Raw genomic sequence first — 24208 nt, 5'->3', positions numbered from 1 at the left:
TAATCTGAAAAGCCTCAAATGCCCTCTGCCTTTGTAAGCTTTATGAAATATTAACCAATTTAATCTACGGTCTTTTTTTCTCCCAGAGAACATACTGTACTGCCACTGATTCCCTGTAAACCAACAATCATTCCTGAGATTAATTCTAAGAAATGCAGCGACATTTTTGATCTGTGAAAGCCGGGGACGAGGTGTAATTATTCCCTTCCATATATCATGTTCTTCTATTAATTAGGTCTGTGCCGGTGAACGTCACTCTGCTTGTTTAAGCGACGGCCGTGGAGCCATAGGCATCTCTCTCTCCACACCGCTTTGTCTCTCACCGCGAGTGCGCCGGGTGGAACACGTTATTATAACATTACCGGGCTTAACAGCCAGCAGTGCTGCGTCTGATTGGAGGTCAGATCCGTGTTGTACCCCGTGAAGATATTTTTTAAAAGACCTGATATGATACCGTGTTTAGCAAAGCAATTTCCACAGGCCTCGAGGCAGAACAAAAGGGCAGAGTTCACTGGGAGCAGAAAGAGCTCCGCTGCCAGCATGTGACCAGGAAACGAGGGCCGCCGCGTAAAATAGAAAATCATTTGAAGGGATTTTGCAGATTGCAGATTTAATGTCCGTCTGATGGAAAAAGAGAGAGAGGGAGAGAGAGATCAGAACTAATCCTCTTAGCTGTTTGTTTGGTAATCTGATTTTGTATGATTTTTAGGCTGCTATCTCTGGCTGTGGTTACTGATGCTGTCTCTGGATTGACCGAAGCCATTTTCACCTCCAGTGCTCCCCCTCCTCCTCCCCCTCTGGTATATTAGGGTTTCGGCTTGACGTATAAACAAAATATCTGTGAATGTAAATCCCTGGCGCGGCTCACCAAACGCAGCAAAGTGTCTACTTATGAAATGATTCCCCACACTGACATCGCTCCAGAGGAGGCACATTATGGCCGTCCCTGCTCCAAATAAATGACCTACTTTGCACATTAACACACATTTACATGCACGCTAGATCTCGGGCTCAGACACTCCTCGTTTTACATGGCCCCGGTCCAGTTCTTAGAAAACGCAGCCCTTGTCTTATTCTCCCGCCATCTTTGAGGGGATCACTTTGGCACCACAGCTGAGTAAGGAGAGGTTAAACCACATTTTCCTTCCATCCTAACTCAGAAAAACGAGGGGACAAAATGCACCGGTTTCACTGGCAGAACGGCACTCTTATCGTGAGCATGTTAAAGGAAGGTGAGGCTGGCACAGAGGCCCACCTAAGGTGCTCCCAGCTCAGGCAGAGCTATTTCCAGACCACCAGCCCCTCCCGTCTCCTCCACCTCCACCTCTGGTGGGGAAACCACACATCTGCACAGGCCCCAGTCACAGACATGACTCAAGAATGGATCCATTATTCACACAGGCTGTTAGGGGACTGGCACACAAGGCTGGGATGTGGTGGTGGGACACGAACACTCACTTTTACTCACTTTACTTACTTAGAATTGCTCAGGCTGGCAAAAACACATAATGAGAGAAAGGCTTGTTTTAACAAGAGAAAACTGAAATCTCAGCATTCCATGTATTATTAGACAAATTACACAATGTCATATATAAATATCCACAGTGTGAGACCGTTTTTCTCAGTGTGTCCACGTGTGCGTTGAATGCTCGAATGAAGTGTGTGAACCATCAGGGGCCATGTGACTGCAGACCCACAGGGAGACACACAATACAAAACCATGCGACACAATAGTGCAGTCCGACTGAACATGGCTTCATACACACGTCATATCAAGTGCAGAGAACGCTTGACAGCACAACACAGCTCCACACAACTCGACATGGATGAATGTATAAGTGCTCTCTCTCTCATCACACACACTCACACACACACACACTGAGGCCAGATTGTATACGAGTTTGCTCACGGACCATGATAAGAAAATGTGGTAAATGCGTAATCTGATATGCATGACTTGAGGTTTCTCTCTGCCTTTCTTTTCCTCTTGGAAATCGCAGGTTGCATCCATAATTTACACCCGCCTCCGTCTGTTTCTCTCCTTTCTACTCCCTCCCCATTTTTCCTCCTCCCTCCATCTATCCTTCTTTCTCCTGGCAATCTGGCTTTTGCAGCTTTGCTCATTAGCATATTGCAGAATGTGCAGATGCCACCAAAAATTATTCACCTTCCAGCACTTTGATGCCGTTTCACATGAGTACAAACTACTGTGTTGACGTTTTTTTTTTTTTTTTTTTTGCTCAGTCTCCGCAAACAAAAGCAGAGGGACGTGGTCTTCTCTTGGCTCCAGTGTGTTGGGATCATAACGAGTTTGATGTTCCCTCTCATCTGCACGCACCCCAATTACATCATGCATCACGCCAGTCAAAGGTTATTGACACCGTGATGAAGACGATGGAAAGCTTCCTCTCAGGCGAGGTTTAAATGAATTCTTATTATTCATGCAGTCCCAGGGATAACCGAATACATAATATTCATACTGTTCAGAGGCTAATTGAACACGGTATTCATGCATGTTTTTGCATCAAATAGACACTTGTAATGCAGTCCAGAAGAAAGCAAATGACAGGAGGATAGGTATCTAGGGATTGAGACTTGTCCTCCTCTTGGAGATTGATATTGGTATTGATGGGGGCGGATCAATGGCCACACATGGTAACAAACCACACTGCTTTCACTGCTGTCCAGGTTACACACCCTTGAGACAGCGTAAATCAGAGGTGAATATGGCTACTGTGCTATACATGTGAGAATGTGGTCATCAAATGAGCTTTTTCTATGATCCACCAAACCAGATGAAGCAAGGTGATGCAGAGAAGAGCGTCTTTTGAGCCCGACCGACCTCCCTGTTACCTGACAGTCTCCAGCTGTGTGACGTGTAAAGAAATCACTCACAGAATCACAGTCGTATTCGTGCAAATCATTACGTAAACATGTGCTTTCATTCAAAAACAATGGCGGTCAGCCTCTTGTGACGATTAATTCAGCATGTCCTGGCGTGTCTGTGGTCCAGTATTGTTCTTTGAAAGTATTACAATAAGAGACAGTGTTGTATCGATGTCAGTCTCATGGGAAAATAAAAGGACTTAGCACTTTTCTTCACTTTTAGTTTTTGACAGCACACTGTGTTATTCCTGGGTTGCTGTATAAAATAATTACAAGTGCATTATGTTCCAGGACACAAATGCCTGTGTGCAGGGGCGGATCCAGGGGCGGGTCCAGGGGGGAATTGGCCCCAGCTGAAGTTTGATTGGCCCCCTGAAGAAGTGTCCCTGTCCTTGCTGTAGACTTTTTGAAAAACCTGGTCACTTACCAGCAATACTAACAGTAAATATGAGAATTTGTTCAGAATTTTTATTTTCTAAGCTTTTGAAGTACACAAAGTGCTTGTACAAAGAACCCTTTTCAGTAAACAAGGAATGACTTTAATGTCAAGCCTGCTGAATCAGGAATTATGCGTTGGACATATAATTGGCCCCTTTGTGTAAATTGTGGTTCTTATGTGGGCCCTAATTTAGAAAAATCCTAGATCCGCCACTGCCTGTGTGTTAAATGGCTGGTATGATGCAACGAAAAACTGAAACCAAAATGCGATCTATCTCACAAAATCAAGCTGAAGCAAATGTGTGTCACCATACGAGCAGTGGAAGACATATGTTCATAATCAGGATCCTTACCAGTGCGGTGGATGAGGACCCTCCTGTGTTTCCTATTAGGCAAAATCTGCTTCTTAATCCTCATCAATCACAGAGGCGAGTCTAAAATGAAACGATACAGAAACACAGCACACATCAGGGAGTGTGACAAAACTCTGCTTTTTAGTGATAGGAAAACAAGACTAAGGTGGCATCATTTATCAAGATGTAATAAAGCACCCCTCTCGTGCATCTGACAGATTGGAGACACATAACAAGGGCTGACAGAGCTGTGGGAGAATGTGCATCTCTAATCCCCGCCAAATATGAAACGTAAAAAGCTTAAATGACAAATACGAGTTGATTTCCTCGTCTTCCCTTTGAATGTTGTGCACCCGTCTCGTTGCAGAAGCAGTCGTCTTTGAACTCTCCGGGCTCTAATCATGGAGGAATGTTTCTTTCTCTGCTCCTGGATCGTCTTTAACTACGACGTGCAGATCTGCTAATGGGAAGACCACTCGCTGACTATTAATACACTAGCCCACACTACAGGACTCCATATTAAACTATATCGCTCATTTATGCGTTTGAAACTCCCACATAATTTTCATTCATATTCTGCTAGACTGCTTCGCAAGACAGTCTGGCTCACATTTGTTTTGTTTTTTCATTTCTCCACGTGTATACTCGTGCAGCAGAAGAGACTTGAGCTATCTTCACAGGCTACAGATTCCCCCACATTTAATTACTGTTAACACCAGCGCTAGCCGGCTAAATACGCCTCCATGATTTATTCATTCCCCCCCCATATTTGAATCAAATTAAATTAGTCATATGGGTTTAATTAACTAAATATGATCTGATATTGTAATTTCACACTTGGATATGGGATACAGAGAAGGGTACTTGAGCACAAAAGAACCCTATGGTAAACCTCTGCTCATTAGAGTATCTTATGTGTAGTCATGTTGGCATTACCAACAGCAGCATTAGCTGAACGATTGCTCCTAATCAAGGTTTACACACTGGGAGGTTACCTTTATTGCGAAAGAAGAGGGATCATTCCGCTCACACCATTATTCACTGCTCCTATTAGTCATCCAACCATGGCTAATACAAGTAACTCCCTTCAAATGTTCTGCCACCTCTGCTCTGCTCATTATTATTACTGAGGACCACAGAAATGCAATTGCTCCAGTTGAGAGCGTCGATTCACCTCACCAGCAAAATTCATTTATTAATTTTGTAAAGGTTATAAAAACGTCTGTCTCGGAGATTATAGAAGCGGGTCGTGAAAGAAATTCTGTTTATAGTTGCCATGATAAAAAAACAATTGTCTGTTAATGCACAGTAACAGTAACATCAGAATGTTACAGTGCAATGTTGTAAATGTCACTATTGCACAAAAATTTCATTCACCTGAATTGTTTAAGGCAGGAGGCAGAATCTGAACAATGCTGTAACAAACTAGAAATGCAAGGCCCAGCAGTCCCCTTATGAAACAACATTTTACTAGATCAGATCAGGGCTTTTATTTGTTACAGTGCAGTATCTATCTATCTATCTATCTATCTATCTAAAAATGCATTGGATTATTTCCTGATCCTTCCACCAAATTTTGTGTTAATCCATGCAGTGGTTTTTGTGCAATCCTGTTCAAAACCAGAAAAAAACAACCGAAAACCAACAAACCCAAGCAGGTTGAAACATTACCTGCTGGAGGAATATCTGCATCTAGAGAATCTAATGACAGTAGCGATAAAATGGGTTTTATTGTAAAATTCATAATTTTTAATAAGAAAAATGGCTTGGAAGCTTAATTATTTTAGACCTTTAATAGGATACTAACATGTAGTTAGTAGTGCAGGGTAATCTTAGAGACAGTCAAATGTTTTATACTCAAACATTTGTGATTGTGACGGGGAAGGTCATCCTTTTGCAGTGAATCAATAGTGCTCACACAGAGTGAAACACATTCACCACAGGTCCTGCTGTGGGTTTTTCCTATTCAATTGCACCTGGCTTTCCCTAAGTGTGTGTGTGTGTGTGCGTGCGTGTGTGTGTGTGTGTGTAGTAGACTGAGTAGTTCTAAAGCACAATATCCAACGCTGGTGCTATTTCCCACTCACACAAAGGCTCCATCACGGCTCTAAATCAGCTGCAGTGAGTGATATAAAAAAGCATGCGGTAATTTACTGATGCCCAGTAATGAAACATGAGGCCAGTGTGGCATGTTTTCTCACTCTCGCCGAGAGGAAATATGGCTGCAGAGAGCTCCGCTGGCTCGAAAGCACTGTCACACCGCCGCACGACACAGGCAGACTTATCAGAGAATAAACAAAACAAATGGATGCATTGATTCACTTGTTGTTTATTTACAGCCCTCTCCGGAGAAGAAATAAATTCCCCTGTCGAGGCTTTGTTTCCCCATCACACGACACGACGGGATGCATGAGAAGAAGGGTGAGAAGGCCACACACAAATGTAAGCACAGGCGCACGCACACACACACACACACACGTCTTACATCTGGATTAATCTCCAATGGGCGTCATCACAGATGCCATTAAACGTAGCAGAAGGCAAGAATCATGCAGGAAAGAGGCTGCCATCTGAATAATTTATTCAGAGGCTCATCTTGTCTCACACCAGGGGGATTTCTGCTTTCAATTTACACTGTTTTCCTCCCGTATTCAAATCAGGGAGCAGATTTATTGTGATTGGCACACGGAAGGTCAACGTTAGCGAGCTAGCGTCAACGCTGTCCTCGGCGGGCGGCAGCGGCGGTCTATTAGCACACCAGGATAGCGTGTGTTCAGTCCGTGTGTGTGGCAGTCTTTGTTTACCTCAGTGTGCGCAGGGTGACACTGGAGAATAGGCCTGTGGAGAGCAGAGACAGCAGTGTGTGTCTGAGCTTATTAGGCTGCTTTCCAAGGACACAGGAGGCTCTAGACATTACACTGGCTGGGGATGAAAAAAAACACTACTGCTAATCATAGCAGGAAGATGTTAGGACTGCAGACGGAGCAAGGGCTGGGGAAGGAAGACAAAAAGGACAAGAGAGGGAAGGGAGGATGAGAGCGGGAGAGAGAGTGGAGGAGGAGAGCACGGGGGAAGAGGCCAAGTGGAGAAAGGAGGGAGAGCGCAGGATGAAGTCATGGCTCTCATGCATGTCCTCACTCTGTGTGTCACACTGGGACTGAGAAGAGGACAGAGAACGGTTCACTAAGGCACAGGTCATCTGTGACAGGATGAGCCACCATTAGCCAAAGGCGCACAGAGCAACTGACAAAGCAGGGGGGGTGGGGGGGGGACTCACTCAGAGTGACAACACTGTTGTATCTTCACGACTTCTTTCTGAGATTTCCAGCATTGAGGCAGCGCAAATGATCTGTTTTGTTGTTTTGTGCTGTTGTTGTATAATTCCTTGGGGAAGAGATCAGTCTGTTTCACTTTAAACACAATGTAGGCGGCGTACATGCAACAGAGAGGGAGAACATATCAGAGACGTGAACAGTGAACACTGTGTTTGTCTAAAGACGTTGTGTTAGAGCGCAGCGTCTCATTCTCTGAAAGGCAATCCAAACTTTGAGAAACGGGTTACGAGGCTGCTCGAGGGGGGAAAACTGTGCTTACCAAGCAAAATGACCTTGTCATTTCCAGTAGTAAATTGGTATGTGCTAGCTGGCACTGATGACAGGACTTGGCTGTTTCTTCCGTTACGGGCATGAATGGCCCTGTAGTAGCCAGGCACAGTGCAGCGGTTCAACAAGGCCTCTTTAACCAGCTGAATGACAGGCAAGCAGACGGGCGGCGAGCCAACCACAGACATTCAGCGCTGGCTGCTGCAATAATGCCAATTCAGCCAGACCAATGAGGCCACGTGACAAGGGCAGTGAGAGAGAGAGAGAGAGAGAGAGAGAAAGAGAGAGAGAGAGAGAGAGAGAGAGCGAGAGAGAGAGGAGAAATCTCGAGTGCTTCCACTGGCTGTGTCTTTACTTTTCTTTGGTTTATCCCACCTCCATATGTCTTTTTCCACCATTGTCTCACAATCCTCTCATGTTTACTCTTCAAACAGTCTTGTTGTCTTTTTGTTACCATAGGGAGTTAATGAACGTGTGACTTGTTAAACTTTTTATGTCAGCGTCTGCAGCCCCGAGCGTCGCGGCAGTAGCCCTTTTGCAACCTCCGTCTCTTGGAAATCTCCGTGCAAACCGAGGGGGAAACTCGGCACCAGTATGACACAGCAAGGAGGAATGCACCAGCGGATGTGGCTCTCTCTCTTCCTCTCCCTCTCTCTCTCCTTCTCAGTCAACCCCTGTCTCCTCCTCCTTCCCCTCCCGCTGTGGGCAGGTCCATATGCACCCAGTAATTATCGAGGTTATTTTCTCCGGAGGGCCAAATCCCTGTTTATGGGCATGAGCGTGTGTCACGGGGCCCTAGCTGTCAACCCGCAGGACGCTGACTCTGTTGACATCCCCTGAGAAAAATCTCGGCTTCTGCGACCCAGCAGTTGCTCTGCTTTTGCCCCCATTAGGAAAAGAAAAAAAAAAAAAACCTTTTGTTAATTTCCGATGGCTGTATCATGAACTCAAATCAGAAAGAAAAAAATGATGTCTCGTGTGAGCTTCAACCTAAAGCTCTTGCGCAAACCCAGGAGTTATTTCTGGAAAGCACCAACTAAAAGAACAGTATCCAGCAGCAGTGAGGAAAAAAATTAATACTCATGCACTGAACCCCAAAAAATAGCAAAGGTGGATATGATTTACATCTGTGTTATTTATTCATTACAGACATGGGGGCAACGGGTGCATGTTCTTCTATTAGTTCTACTGAACTGTAAAAAAAAAGGAGACAATTTTCTACTTATTGGTTCAATTTGGTTCCTTCCCAGAACCAGACACCCTGGAGAATTGTGCCTTGTGTTGGAGTGCACATTTCCCTTCAGTAATGGCAACAGAGGAAGTGAAAACTGTGAAAGGCCAGTGGTTAACAAGCCTCATAAAAAAGCACTGGCCGATCCAACAAGCTAAGTATTATACCAGTTAATTAAGAGGCAAACAGGAGGTAACTTTGTTTTCTGAATGGGAAAACAGAGTAGGCTTGTTCACATCCTAGTTCATCAGCAAACAAGAGCCTGGAGCAACCTGAAGTGCTCCAAAGTAAATTTGCATGCACACAACTGTTACCCAGGGTCAGTGGTGCACACACACACACTAACACACACACATACATACACAGAAACACACCCACTCACGCTCATCGAAATCGGCTGCTCCCTTCACAAAAGCTGCTTCCTCTCTGTTTCATCACGCAGGCCGGGCTTTGTTAGCGCGCGGAAATGCCTCCAGAGGGAATGAGAATACTGGCAAGTCCCTGCAGCTCTTTCTGAAGAGAGACACGGGGGGGAAAGAGACGGGTCCTGCAGCTGCACGATCACACACACACACACACACACACACACACACACACACACACACACACACACACACACACACACACACACACACACACACACACACACACACACACACACACACACACACACACACACGTGCTCAACCACACTCGTATGCCAAGTGCCCGTGTAAGTTAAGGGCTCTGGTTACGTACGAAGATAACCGTGTTAACCTAAAGAACATAAACAGCAGTGTGTGGTTACAGGGCTGTCAGGGCACCGGAAGAGTCAGAGGAAGCGGACACTGACAGTACAGAATCCAAAGTTGGACTAATGTTGTCGCCGCCGCAAAATTATAGGCTCAAAGCTCGTACCACTGCTGAAAACAGGGGTTTTCCAGGACGGGAATAACAAACTGGAGAATAACGTGACTCTGCTCCTTGAGCTCGTCAATCATACAAGTATTGTTATCATGTTGAGAGATCCTGTAAAAATGTAAAGGAGGGTTGAGATATCTGAGGAACTTTAAATCTGAGGTGTTATAACAACTTCTCCTGTTCAGGGTTCTGCAAACTCACTTTAACTCACTTTAACGTTGCTGTTTCCACCAGGCTACATAGAAACCAGAGCACCAAAAGAAAACACGTTCTCCTGCTGACACCATGAGAACGTTCAAATGTCCCACTGAGGATCTCCAGCCGCCTTGCGGGTGCAAGCCCTGGACCTTCCACGATAACCACAGAGCCACTGTGCAGCCCAGTGCCTCGCGAATACTCTTAGGTTATTTATTTATTTATTATAAATTCCATTACCTCACTCCGTGGCTGTCTCGTTTGGCGAAAAACACATGTTTGTAATCAGACGACAGCGCTCCGACAACAGATGATTGCAATCAAACAGCAATTAAGGCAACAAACAGAAAAAAATACACCACATTAGCAAGAAACAGAGAGCAATGGTTTAAAGGAGCAGATGATGAAAGAGGGGTCCATTGTTCAGTAAATGAAAATGGAAGACATCATCCACGTGCTTCGTGCTAATAGTTTCTTTGCTCTTTGTTAAACAACAGCAGCTGTTATGACTAACATCTATTGAATAAATCCAGAAATCTGTGTGTGGCTCGCTTATCTCTAGAACCGTCCATCTTATCGACCTTGTACTTGGCATTTGTATTGTATTGGGCCAAAGACAGAGCAGTGTCATATTCAGACATGCGATACGTTCAGTATTAATAAACACAGAATAAACAGGCAACTGCGAGTCATCAACGTAAGTTAGGCTACAGATCGCTACAACTGCGTGTTCACGACAACTGAAGCTTTTACCACAACAGCCAGAACTGAGTCGTGCTTCACTGAACTTTGAATAAACTGGCGACCATCTCTTTGCACAGCAGCGGTGGTGCAGCCTCAGGGTTCTGTGGACTGAGGTCTGCAGCCGGTCTTTACTTGCCGTGTCTAAATCACTGCAGGTCACTTTTACGGTTTCAGAAAGAAAACTGCAACCAGCGTTACCATAGGCCAAGTAAACAGCCCATTCCAAACAGGCAGGGTTACAGCAGCCACTGTACCAGTTATCAAGAAGAAGGTAAACCGTTGGCAGTGGTATTTACTATTTTGATTATTTTCTCCATTAAATTCACAAACCAAAAAGCATTAAATATGTTCATGAATATACACATTTGAATAAATATCTTTGTTAATTTTGATAGCTAAATATCTTCAAGAATCACACAACACCCTGGTCACATTAATTTTTTCCAGCTATTTAAGAACAACCAGAGAGCTCAGTGAATTTCAGCTCTACTACGTCTCGCTGCCTGCCACCCACACTCGCCTCCAGTTGACCCAGGAAAATTAAAACACCGTGCTATTTTTATTCAATATTTCATGTAAATTCTTACCTCCTACACACGACTGACAAGACTCACCTGCCTGCCGCCACATCTTTTTATTACAGCTGCTACAAGCTTTCTGAGCAAACACAAGTCGACTACTATCAGTCAACACTCGAGTGCACACAGATACATTCTGGTGCTTAGGTAACGTTTTGTTATAAAACAATGTAGCTACAAGACTGCTTTGCATTGCATTCAACAGGACACATGTGTTGCAATGAAATCAAATGAGGCTAAACCGCACGACAATAAATCGATTGGTTCCCACCCACGTCGCAAACAGCTGCCAAAACATTTCTCCATCATATTAAAGTAAACCTCCAAGTTGAACTATAACATCAACCTGCTGATTTCCTTTCACAGCGCCAAGGTGGACGTTTGACCAAAGAGCCGAGTGAAACGCTGCCTTACACAGGAGGCATTAGGGGAAAGATTCAAGACGTACTGACAGAGTGCTGGAGCTTTCAAGACAGCTGCTGGAGTTTCTCTCTCTGTCACTCTCGCTCACACACACACTCCACTCCCTCTCTCCTTTTTAGCCAGTGACAGCAGGCACCCAGCGATGACATGAGGAGTGTCTCTGGCAGCCAGTAAGGCAGCACTAAACAGACAGAAATATCTGCTCTGACAGACGGACGGACCGTCAGCCACTACACCATACATGCAGCTGTCACCGAGCTCACCGCTCCCCTTCCCAACCCTCTGGTTTGATTCTCCCTCCTGCAGTTTTCTCTCTGGGGTCAGAGCGGCAGTTCCCTCGTTTTTCTGCCTTTCTTGCAGCTACTTTACACCATGTTGAAAAAAGCTACACCTACACTGAGGACATTGTGTTTCGCTCTGTTTGGCTCATGGCCAGAAACAAGGGGGTAGAGGGAGGAGGGGTGAGAAGGAGTTTCGGCTTTCCCGAGGCCAACTGTTGAGCGTGCGGCCAGCGTGCACTTGGTCAGTGTCGGCCTGCACAGGTTTAGCTCTTTGCTCGGTCGTACTTTGTCTTCACTATTCCTCTTTCACACACAAATCTGTCCTCCCTCTCTCTGTCTGTTTAGCTCTCTGTTCCTCAGACACAGACGTTCTCAATTAAGAGGGTCAGGCAGCCGAGTGGAGAAATAACTGCAGCTCTGGTATCTGGAGCTGGAAGGCCTCAAAGATCAGCAGCAACAAGAAACCACTGCTTTAACGTGCTGCGCCAAAAACTGTGGGCTGTGGCTGCCTGTGTGTTTTCGTGTGCATGTGAGTGTGTGTGTGTGTGTGTGTGTGTGCATGTTGCATAAATCTGCTCAGCGCCGACAGGTTGTCAGTGACCTCTGACCTCCATATTCAAACAGACATGAATATGACAGAACTGCTAATGTTGTGATTGGCACAGAGCTGTCCTCGTCCCTGCAGGAAAGTCGATCTCTTCACGGTTCAATTTAAAGATTGTGGCATGAGAATGTCGTATAATCACTCACACACACACACACAAACACTCGTGCACTGCCAGACACATCCGTGCACCAAATCTTCGCTCCATCTAGAGAGCTACTTTAATTGCTTTGTTTTAGTGGTCCCCTCTGAATGGAAGAGAAGCTGGGGGCTGCAGTTTACAAGACACATCTGCAGGTGTTGCATTTCAAACTGAGAAACTCACGCTGTGAGAAGGAGCAAACACAGGCACACAGATGGAGGACTGTACAGACAGATTGTCTCTCTCGTGCACACACACACTCTGCAGGTGCAGCACTGCTCAGTTCTTTTCCTCCGCAGCATCGAGCCTGAAAACGCTGGCGTGCCATCTATAAAAAATACTGACTTTAATGTGCGACAACGTAAAATATATGACAAGACAAAGCTGAGGCGCAGTTTACTGAGCACAGACCTGTCAAGTCCAGAGAAAGAATGTGCTTATCAATGGAGCTCCTGCAATGTGGCTGATGCTTGGACACTAAAAGTCTAACAGAGCCATAAACACCCCAACTAATGTGGCCTGGGGTCATGTAGGTTTTAGATAACCTTTCCGACACCAACCCTTTGTGAGAAACTACTTTACACCGAGCGGGAAACACACACAGTATCTCCCCTCCTTACCAAATAGCTCTTTCCGCACCCTTTTATTTCGAAACCTCTCGCAGCAGTGTCTCTATGAGAATCAGATCTGTTTGTTAAAGCTGTGTATCGAGTAGTGTGGAGGATCTTGGGTAGGATGTCTCGTAATTCAGCGAGAGAATGAGCAATCAACTAAGCTTCCCATGGCATCCGACAGACGACAGATGACAGATTCAATCTCCTTTTCTTCAAGCGTCTCTATTGTCATGTTCCTACACACTGGTGTGCACGCCACGTTTCTGATCATCTATGCAAACACGCCACAGATGGACAAGTATCTCATTGAGAAACATGCGTGTCGCACTTACAAAAATTATAACTCTTGCATTTCCCTGCACTGTTGTTTCGTCTCTCTCCCCATGTCTGCCATCCTTTGTTCATTAGGAGTTTACGTGTGACTGTGATGCTGGCGTCCTGCCCCACTATGTGTGTGAAATTATTCAAATCAGGACACCATGTTTCTTTTGTTTACTGCCTTGAATGGCGACACGGAAACAAGGTGGGCTATTCACGACCACCATTTCTCAGTCTCACTCTCGCACTTCAACTACCACCCCCTTCTCTCTCCTTCCCTCTGTGAATCCTGTCACGGTATTGGAGGAACGTCCTGGGCATTATGGGAAGCCATTAATGAGTGTATGGCGTGGTGTTGTGATGCGCGGCATATTGCAGCCATTCATCAGCGCTGGGAGACACTTGACAGGCGGACAGCCAACAGGTTGTGTAATCATATAACACAGCCATGTCAGGCCTGCCACGGCTCCGTGTCCCATTCAGGCCCCTAATGTTTTTTTCCTCTGGGTAATTGACGATGCCAGACAGAGAGATCCAGTGATGGATAACATCACAGACCAACTGGCGCACAAAGATGCCGGTCGACCGGAGTGATGTCATTTCACATCACATCAACATTTGAAGACATTTAAAGGAAAACGTCTTATCTGGTCTTATTCTCGTTGTTTCTGTTTTGGTTAGATAACTTAAAGATCGTCTTGGTAGTGAGATCTGGAAGCCAGAGAGATCGGTAAACCCAAGTCGGACCAGAAGAGAAAAACTCTTGGTTACATGTTCAGCTAAAAAACTAGATTATACAACAGGTTTTCCACACATAGAGTTTACTTGGGTGGGCTGCCTAGCTTTGATAGCAGTGACCAAAGTATTCATCCACATTTGTTTTTCAGTTTTTATCTGTCCATTATCCTCCATCCATTGAATAACAAAGGGACAATCTCTAAATTTGCACATCTCACAATACCATATAAGAGCTTTAAAGTAGCGTTATGTTCTGTTGCTTCTTTGCAGAGATGTTTGCGGTGCATTGATTCCATCCACTTCTCCTTGCCAACCTCTCTCTGTCAATCTCTCAGATATACCTTGACTACAGACCCAGAATAAGACCCAGAGTAAGACGAGAATAAGACCCAAGTTGTATGAAACTAGAATTTCCAAAGAAACACAAAGCCAGGTAACTCTTTCTTGACATGTTCAAGTATTGTGGTATGTTCCAAATTAGATTTAATGACTCATAATTGTATAAATGAGTAAAAAAAGAAAAAGAAAAAGCATCTAAATGGACTGTATAAGATCATTAATGCAAGCTAAGATCTTGCATTAATGATGTCAAAACATGACAAAGTGAATGTGTTACTCCGGGGACTTACAGGGTACCTGGAATGCCATCTGACGCTGACTAACGTGTTGCAACCACTTCAACTCCTCTGCACAACACAACTCTCATCAGAGAAGTCGAGGTGGCCCTGAGGCAGCGTTAGAAGTTGTTAAGGATGGCAAGTATCCTCACACAACCTGTTTTGCGCTGTCCCTAAGCTGGGAAAGAGAAGACAATGTTCTCTCTCATCCTCCCACTCTCACCATTTTATACCTTTGCTTGTTTGTGAGATGCCTCTCGCAGCACACAATCCCCAAAAAAGAGGCCGGCTTGCTTGTGTGTGTGTGTGTGTTAGAAAAAAGGAGCCGTAAGACAATAACCAAAATGAATATCACCAGCGAGGATAAAAATACACATTCCTCTCTTTTGAATATCATCACAGTTACCTAAGCTGTAGCACCCTGAGGTGAAACTCCTCAGAGAATTAGTCTTGATTATTCTTTCTCATTCTATCTTGTCTACGTCTCTCACCTTTTCTCTGTCACAAACATACATTATGAGATAAAAGTGCACGGGTGATGGAGAAAACCATGGAAAGAAAGAAAGGACAAAAAGAAGGATGGACAAAAAAAAGGATGATGGACACATAATAGAAAGTATAAATACAAAAAAATTTAAACTAAGGCTTTTTCTTGCTTTATCTAAGAAAGTCATGCAGCACAGTCAAACCCTTAACAGACTGTAGAACTATTTTGTTCCTCTGTCAAATTGTTAAATCTGAGTTGGAGCTCCAAGTAGGCCTTAGTGTTCAGGTGTGGTCGCAGCACTGAATGTCAAAGGAATTGCTCTAGAGCCAATTGTAAAATTTCCATTTGTGTATAATATTTGTTGAAATCTTTTTTGTCCTGTTGTGTAATATGTTGGTGTTTGTGCGAGGCAACGGACGTCTTGGGATGCAAGACAAATTTTAGAAGAGATTCGGACAATAAAGTACAATCGAGTCTAATTTGATTTGTCGTAAAATGTCCACAAATTTGAAAACGCTACTCACATGTTGGTGTTCACGCTAACTATTTCAGATTTCTGAACTGATCTGATCAGAAACAACCCGGTCCTTCTCCTGAGTATCAGCTGGGAAACTCATGATCTCAGACCTCACACGCATCACCATTTTATGAACAAAAAAAAATATTCTATGCTTGTGTTACGATATTACTCAATTTATGGTAGGCCACATTGAGTAGCGCTAATAACATTGGTGCTCCGTGGCACCATGTCTGGCCAGAGTTTACGTCATTGATCGCACAAAGCTCTGTTTTGGCCCCGTTATCGGCTACAGCGGTGAGGTGCGTGAGCTCCGTAGCTAAGCCGTAGCCCTGTGACGCAGAGCTATAAATTTCACATGTAGTGTGGACACAACATCACCCAACCATTGCACGGTCAGACACACATGCACACACTCTTCCTCTCTCCTAAATATCAACTCCGACACCTCACAATGGGCACAGTGTTTAGTGTCAACAGTGACCACACTATGTGGCACTAACATTAAAAATGCATCCAATTAAAGCTGCAGGGGAAAATATTCCTCTGTAAACGGCAACAGTCTGTAACATGTTTGCAGCAATGATAGGCTTTCTAAACAAATTAAGCCAGCGGAGCTCCACATTACTAATCCTGGCTCTCTGTCTGGCCAAATTCTGCGTCAATTGCACAGTTGTTTGATCAACCACTGGAACTCTGTGTATGTGTTAATGTGAGAGGAGAGGAAAGAGGGAAAAAAGAACAGATATGAGATGAATAACGTACGACAGCAGCAGACAAGTGCGGTATAAGTTGTCTTCCTACACTTTCATGTGTCTGCAGTCGTGCTCAGTCACTCTCTGCAGCCCCGTTCTGTCTGCAGCACTTGTCACTCAGCCGATGGTTGGCGCATGTGTGTTTCTACGTGTGTTAAACCTGCCACATTCTGTGCTCTGACGTCCGTGTGCTAATCGCTCTGGCTGATCCCTGCTCGTCGTGCACGCGTGTACAGTATGTGTCTGTGCCCGCCTGCATATACGTGTGCATGTGTGTGTGCTTGAGGCAGATGTTCCCAAGGCGGTGCCATTGCTCAGCGTACAAACACACACAGACACGCGCTGCACTAAGGAAGATTAAATAGCACTTTATTATTTATTTGCCTACTTTATAATCTCTGGTAGTAAAGAATCCAGGAAGAAAGGCAAGCAAGAAACGAGACAAACCTTTCTGGTTCTGGTAGAAAAAAAATGAAGGTTCACGTTCAACTTGACCTTTAAATTTGAACCACAATTAACTGACAATAAGCTGCTGCTCTTTGAAGTATCACGTCTTCATTGGGACCGAGCTGTGCTGATATCCAATTTACTGCCAAATTATTATAATATGTCACTTACAGCTCTACCATGAGGCAACACAGAGCTAGAAAAGCAGGTTACTGTTGCATTTGAAATAACCTCACAGAGCACTCAAAAATATATAGTAGAAATGTTCAATGGGCAAGCTGCACAAGTTTGCATTTTGAGTGCACGAATCTTGCGTTTGGTCCTCTATCTGTCTTTTGTAAAAAAAAAACATGAAGTGTTTTAGAAACAAATTGCTCTTGAATCATAGTGTGATCGTTTTTTGTTCGTTAGGTATTGACACTGGCCGCAGGGTTCTCGCCAGGAGTTGGCAAACACAGAGCCCAACAGGATCCTGCACAGCTCCTCGTAAACTGCAGCTGCACTCTGCTCCGTTCCCGGTTCCTCCCCGGCCGCCAGCCGAGGAGGTTCCAGTCAAAACCAGCCACACTACAACCCCTGCGCCATGTCGGGGTGATAGAGAAGCCAGGATGGAACCAAAGGGTGCACACAATCACTGAGCAGTGGATTAGACAAAAAATATCTTTACCTGTGTGAACTTCGACCTTGGTGGTACTGCCGCTGTGGTGGCCGCCCCCTCCCCCAACCCACCCCTCATGTATTCCTCACGCACGGTCCCTTGCTGACCCCTCCTCCGGTAGCGCTGATCTGAGGGGAAGGAAGACAGAGGGGAAAAAGCCTGTTAGATTTCTTTTAATGGAATGCCAGGGAGAACCTGGTTCAGACTCAGGACAAATTTATCACTGAGAAATTCATCCCGGTGGTGAAAAATGTATGCAGGGAGCCTGCTATCCTGCCCCATTTACTCTGCCTCCTCACCCTGCCCCAGAGTCAATGAACCTCTGAACAACTGCACCACCCATCACATCGCCGGGCCTCCTGTATACTGCAGCAGTTCCGTATATCCCCCCCACACAAGACCCCACCCCCCACTGCTCAGGAACAATGTCCTTCCTAAAGGTTATCAGCAGCCTGACGCTTGGTCGGCCCTCATCCTGAGTCCATTACACACAGAGCGGGGAGATTCACTGCCTTAATACACCTCTCTTAGTTTCTCCTCACTGCTTCGCTGCGCCCTTTACAGGCTGATACAAATCCAGCGTATAAGCCCAGAACACACACAGACACACACAGACACACACAGATTTTGGGATTGGCCTATACAAGCACATTGCAACTTTTCTCTACTCATCTGCAAAGCACTTCTGTTTGGTCGGTTTTCCGTTTTACTGTTTTCGTTCAGATGATCACCCTCATTAATTTAATTTCCTGTCAGCTCTTTTTGCAAAACAGCTGTGATAAGGCCACTGCATGTTACCTGCCCAGCACCAAGCATCTCACAGAGACTAAATCAGAGCTGGTTCTGATGAACACGGTGGAGCATTGAGCATCTTAAGAGCCAGTTATATCTGTCAGGCATTAATGGAGGCCAAAAACAGAGCTGCAAAGTGATTATTGGACTTGTCAGGCGATACAAACATGACTCTGAATCTATGCTAATGTATCTACATGTGTAGTGCATGTGTGGACAGGCAATATGTTAGCCACAAGAAGTTCATGAAGTTAAAATAACCTTTTGTGAGTGTTGAGTAGAGCCTAACCAATATGGTGTTTGGGGGCATGAGATGATTCGCTGGTGTGTCTGTCTGTCACTAACTGATACGCCTGACTCTGTGGACCCTTACTCGCACATGACTGGAATCCTCACAGGCCAGAGACACAAGGCTGAATGACAGACGACAGCCAGAAGTTAGAGGAAGAGATATGGACAAGTTGGCTTCTAGCAGTTTTCCGGGCAGTGCTTGTTTGTGTGTTTTGGGGCCATAACTTTGAAGAGAGGGCCAATGTGAGGGGGTGGGATGTATCAGTTATACATATTTAAAGTGAAGCCTGCTGCTGCTAGCTTTTCCAGGCTTACCAACCCTAGCTTTAAAAACATAAACTTAAATACAGACCTTTTTCGCATTGTTTATTCTATAAAGTAAAAAGTTTTCATATAGTCAAACATATGCTGACACTGATATGTGTGTGAAAGTCTCATATGGGCTGTGGTCTATCAGTCAACCGATGTATCAGTCATGTGCTGCTGCTGAGTAATTTAATCCTTTTTGAATTGTGTTCTGAGGCTCAACATCTTTTAACGTGACACCAACATCTTGAGTCTGAGACTGTTGAGTTGAAGAATTTCTGGCCAGCGGGACACAGCCAATGAGGAACCTACCTGACACAAAACAATAGGGAAGGGAAATCAAGTGAATTGCTTTATTGCGTCAGCGAGTATCTCAAATCGAACCTGAAAATATATCCTGTTGATATTCCGACGACAACCCGTGGATGGTTTAAACAGATGGGGAGAATGGATTGAATGGGCCCCCCCCCCCCCCCCCCCCCCCCCCCCCCATACGTCTTAACACCTGCTCATTCACTCATTTAATCCATGAGGGGAAGGGAGCACACTGAGGCAAATACTGTGGGAAGAGGGGGTTGATTTTGGACTGAGGCCAAAAAAAGAAGAGGACAGGGCGGAGGAGAAACCCATAAATACGCGGGGAAGCGAGCAGGTGTCGCGGACAAATGAGATTTGCAGGATCTACGCCGCATAAGGTGCTGACAGGTAAGCCTATTAGGTTGATATTACCCGGCTATAACATGCACCGATGGACACTCCTAAAAGTAAGAGTGCTGCAAGCGTGTAGACATGAGGGGTTTAGGAAAGACATTAGAATATCAAAGGTTTGTTATACATCAAGTTCATAACATTCATAATTAAAAAATAATGATTTATAATTGGTTTCATTGATTTCATTACCTCGCCAAGGGGGATGTTTGTTAGTAAGCAGGATTTAGCAAAAGCTACTCAACTGATTTTCATGGACTTCTATTGAGGAGTGAGGCATGGCCCTTATTTAATTTGTGTGCGTATGAAGCTTGTTTAAGGGACTAATGCTTATGTGTGTTCAATTTGGTGCATATCCAAATAAACATCTGGGTCTGGTTAATTTACATGTGGTTTCATAAGTGGTCTGTTGTGCTCGGCGGAGAATTTTGTTCTCTAAGTGCCAATTCAAGTTATGTTTCTTATACATCAAGTTCATAATAATCAATAATTGCACCTTTTTTCCCATTGGTTTCATTCATTTCATTGGATATTCTTTCAAGGGGACATCTTCTTGAAAACGCACAATAGATAGACATTTAGTTTTCTTGAGATTGGTAAAAAAAAAAATCCTGTAGGTATTACACAACATGGTAAATTAGATATTAAACAACAAGGTAAAACATTACTGCAGATATTAGATTGGATTCCATTTCAAAAGCAATACTGTGCAAATGTTTTTTCTCTGAAATGGCATCAAAGCCAGAGAGAGCTAAACACTGAGATGGCAGTGCATTTCTGCATATTGGCAACCGCCGGGAAGCAATCATTGAAGAATGCAAACGTTTATGAGAAACTAAACGCACTAGAACATGGAGCGCAGATCTGCAATCGAGTTTCACTTGTAATACTGCATGAGCAGGCGAAGACTACAAGGAAATTGCTACCACTCGAGTTGCACACTACAGATGGTGTTGAGAGCAACACGGCACAAAGAAATGTGTTCCTTAATAATGTGGTGAATATTGCAGTGAAAAGCTGAGTGTGTTGTACTGGCTTCTGCAGACACCAGCTTCCCCCCTCCCTTTCCTTTCCCTCCTGTCAGAAGTGTGAACTCTTTCATCCCGGATATAAGAGGCTGCCGTAAAATCCTCAAAGAAACTAATCGTGTTAAATGAGGTTTGTGTCTGTATCCATGACTTTAGACTGTGTTGTTTGTGTGTGTGGGGGCTGTGGGGGGTTATAGGTGCCTCTGAGAGACTAAAACCTCATGTCACCCCTGAATCTAAAACCCTATGTCAACCACCCGAGCCACTCATCGGTCTCCCCTGCTTCCTAATCACGCGTGGTTTTTCCTAACACATGCTGGTAATCATATCTGATCAAGTGGCTGTTCATTGACAGAGATACCCTGATTTTCTGCACAAATTCTTCAAAGTGATTCAAATGATGGAGATGACAAAGCCCCAAGTTTGCTTGTTAGAAGCCCTTAATACCACAAGGTTTACATTAGCTTCCTGGGGGGAATCCTAGTCTCAAGCGGCTTCTCAACTCATACAGACGGACTCGCTCTCGTGCACACACACTCGCAGACAATACACACATACACACACACCTTATCATCCAAGGATGAGGAAGCACTAGGGCTATAAAACCCAACCTCATCTCCTTAAAACAGGCAGGGCTGTCCCTGGGCGTCTTAACACAACTCATCAACTGTTAAACCAGAGAGAGAGGCAGAGCAGTAAAAATCAATGCCCCCCAACATGGCAAACAGCAGTCAATGATGTTAGCTGCAAGAGGAAGGACCCAGTGTTTGCAGCAAAGGTAAGGAGAAAGGGGGAAGGGGGAAGGAAGGACAAAGTCCATGTTAGGCTAAAAGCAGGAGGCTAATACATGTAATTGATTACCTCGATGCAAATAGAAGAACTCTGAAAACCAGAGAATGCAATTTAAAGCAGCGGAGTCTCTGGAATCGATTGGCGCTGGGAGCAAGAGAAGCCATTTCCCCCTAGCCAAGATAAAACACTTTACTATTAGCTGTCAGATACTTATCAGGAGGAAATTAGCAGAGGAATACCATTTTCCCCAAACAAACAGGTCAAGTGTTTCTCCTCGCTGTCATTCTCTCCCATTCTGATATCATCATCTGTTATTTCCTCCTGTTTAAATGCCAATGGTGAGAAGGCTAAGGTTGCAATCTTTCTTAATAAAAAAAACCCAGCAGGAGCCGGTTGTAGTTTGATACAGAGAAGATGAGGTCTCCGGTTCACCTCGGCTCCCAGGGAGCAACCCCGGAGCCTGCCAGCGCCCGCACGTACACACTGACGCAAGTCCAACTCCCCAATCTCCCAGCCAGATCTCACCAAAACAATATTTGCGTTTTTTGGCCGGGCCGTCTGTGTTGCTGGCTGAAAAGAGAGGAGGAAAAAAAAAGAAAGAAAGAAAACACACATAGAGTAGAGCACAAAGAGATGTAGAGGCAGGCAGCAACCCACACAAGGCAGCCTTGTCGGATAGAGGAGAGGGCAGCTCGGCGTCAACATCAACACCGGTTCTGCAGTCATCGCTCAGCAGGTAATTATGATAACAACGTGTTCCCTAGGCAGCTACTCTCTCTGATTTAGTTTCTGAGCACTTACCCTTCCTAAAATCTCCTCCTGATAACATCTGATATAATTACAAAGTCAAGATCCTTTTCAAGGAGTGCCCACTTATGTGTCTCTAGTTTGGTGTAGTAACTCTCCCTCCTGTGACTACTCGGTGATGCTTCTCACCTTATTGTGTATGCTTGGTCAAGGTGTGACACACAGTGCCATTCCGTGACATATTTGATAAGGATACCATGACATAAATGAACCTCACCTACCAACTCAAGCTGCTATGAGCCCTCCATTCCCTGCTATTACCTTCGATTGTAAACACAGCCCTGCCTGGTGTGGAAATACATCATTTCATTGTGCCTGTTATCATCCAGTTTGAACAGTGGGAGTTTGGCCCTGAATGGAGTCAGTGGCTTGACCCTGTTATTACCTCTGTGGTGCGGCATTTTCCTTGGCTGTCATCATAGCCGACCCCTTAAACAGCCAGCGCCGCGCTGCTACAGGGCTAGGCTGTTGACATACTGAAGACATTTAAGATAATCCCAGAGATGTCTCTGTGTTTTCCAAGATTACATCTTCAAAGTGGGGAACACGGCCAACAGCCTATACTTGAAAGGGAGAGAGATGTGGAGGGCTCTTGTTCTGAAGGAGGGGGTGGAATAGCTCAAGAATGCAATCATGGTTTTAGAGTGGAAGAGGGCCTGTCCTGGCTAGCTAAGCAGGCGGGACGGTGGTGGAGGGGGAATCAAACCGGAGAGAGAAAACACACCTGTTGGACGGGACTATACAGAGGGAGGAAAAGGGAGGACTCCACCTGTGTGACCTAACAAAGGGTGTAAATCACACGTTTGATCTCTGGCCCAGCTCTCTGCCTTTTGTAGTAGTCTTGTATGCCGTCATGTTAAGGTTAAAGTGTCAGGTTTAGAGAGTAAATCCACATAAAATATGCCAAACTACAGTTTACAGACATGAACTCTGTGAAGTCTGGAAAATTAGGTCCAGACATTTTTCCCGTACTGAAGGAGATTGTTTCGGTCAGACACGTTCACAACAGGAACCTTTCTGGACCCTTCAGACAAGGAGTGGCACCAGGGTAGAGCATGCAGGAGGCAGGACATGACATAATTCCGACGTGTTTCTGTTTACAGCACATCAACACTGGCAACTATCTTTTGTGCCAAAAGCTGTTGTCTTTCCAAGTTCTACTGTATTGCACCTCTTTTCCATCCGGAGATATTTGTATTCTTCCAGTTTGAAGTCCCTCTGACATTTAATAGGGGGACTGGTAGGAAAAGTTCCAGAAAATCCCCAGAGCAACTGATTTGGACATTTGCGTTCCCACATACTGCCCCCCTGGAAAGTTTCAGAAAAATGTCCAAACTTCAGAGTGAAACCAGCAAATAATGTTATGCAGTTATTTCAGCTGAAAGTTCTTGTTATCCGAGATTCGGAGGCACCGGAAATCTATCCAACCAAACAGGGTTGCATTGTGGGAAATGTAGGCTCAATTATCTTTAGACCTTGACTTTTACAAAGGACTAAAACTTCACCTTCAACCTCTGCTGAATCTGAATCCCAACTTTCATCAAGTCCAATACTAAAGAACTTTAAGTAAGTTTCTATTGTTCATTCGTTGCTTATTTCAGTCCAGATGCCAAACTTTTAGAAAAACAATGTGAAATGTATGGTAGTGAGCATGGATGTAAAGTATTAGAGACAGACTCCCGGGTCTTAAAGTCATCTTTTGGATCAAAATGTGACAAAGTGTGGTGTTTGCCAAGTAAAGTGAAGTTGGAGTGTGTTAATCCCCATTGGGAGATTTGTCCTCTAAATGTGACCCATCCTGTACTGTGCTGTAACTCCAGTGATCATGACCTAACTCCTGCATGGCCTCCAGGCAGCTCCCTCTCACTGTGTGGTTTACATTCTGCATCAACAAAGCATTTTTAGATATTTGCATGGCGTCTGCGAGAAGCCGTGTGCTGCTGCCCGGTTACTTTA

The 24208-nt window shown here is 44.8% G+C and overlaps 1 protein-coding gene across 1 annotated transcript in view; it reads right to left on the bottom strand.

Moving 5' to 3' along the window:
- Nucleotides 1-24208, bottom strand: part of zmiz1a (zinc finger, MIZ-type containing 1a) — a 98933-nt gene that overhangs the window by 57088 nt on the left and 17637 nt on the right. Inside the window, 2 exon segments of the mRNA XM_053436196.1 lie at nucleotides 3678-3758; nucleotides 17538-17656. The gene's annotated coding sequence lies outside the window, so the exon portion shown is untranslated.

This window comes from Pleuronectes platessa, chromosome 12 (assembly GCF_947347685.1).
Source record: "Pleuronectes platessa chromosome 12, fPlePla1.1, whole genome shotgun sequence".
Lineage (NCBI taxonomy): Eukaryota > Metazoa > Chordata > Actinopteri > Pleuronectiformes > Pleuronectidae > Pleuronectes > Pleuronectes platessa.
Note: the sequence above shows the minus strand (reverse complement) of the source record. Positions and strands in the feature narration are given on the sequence as shown.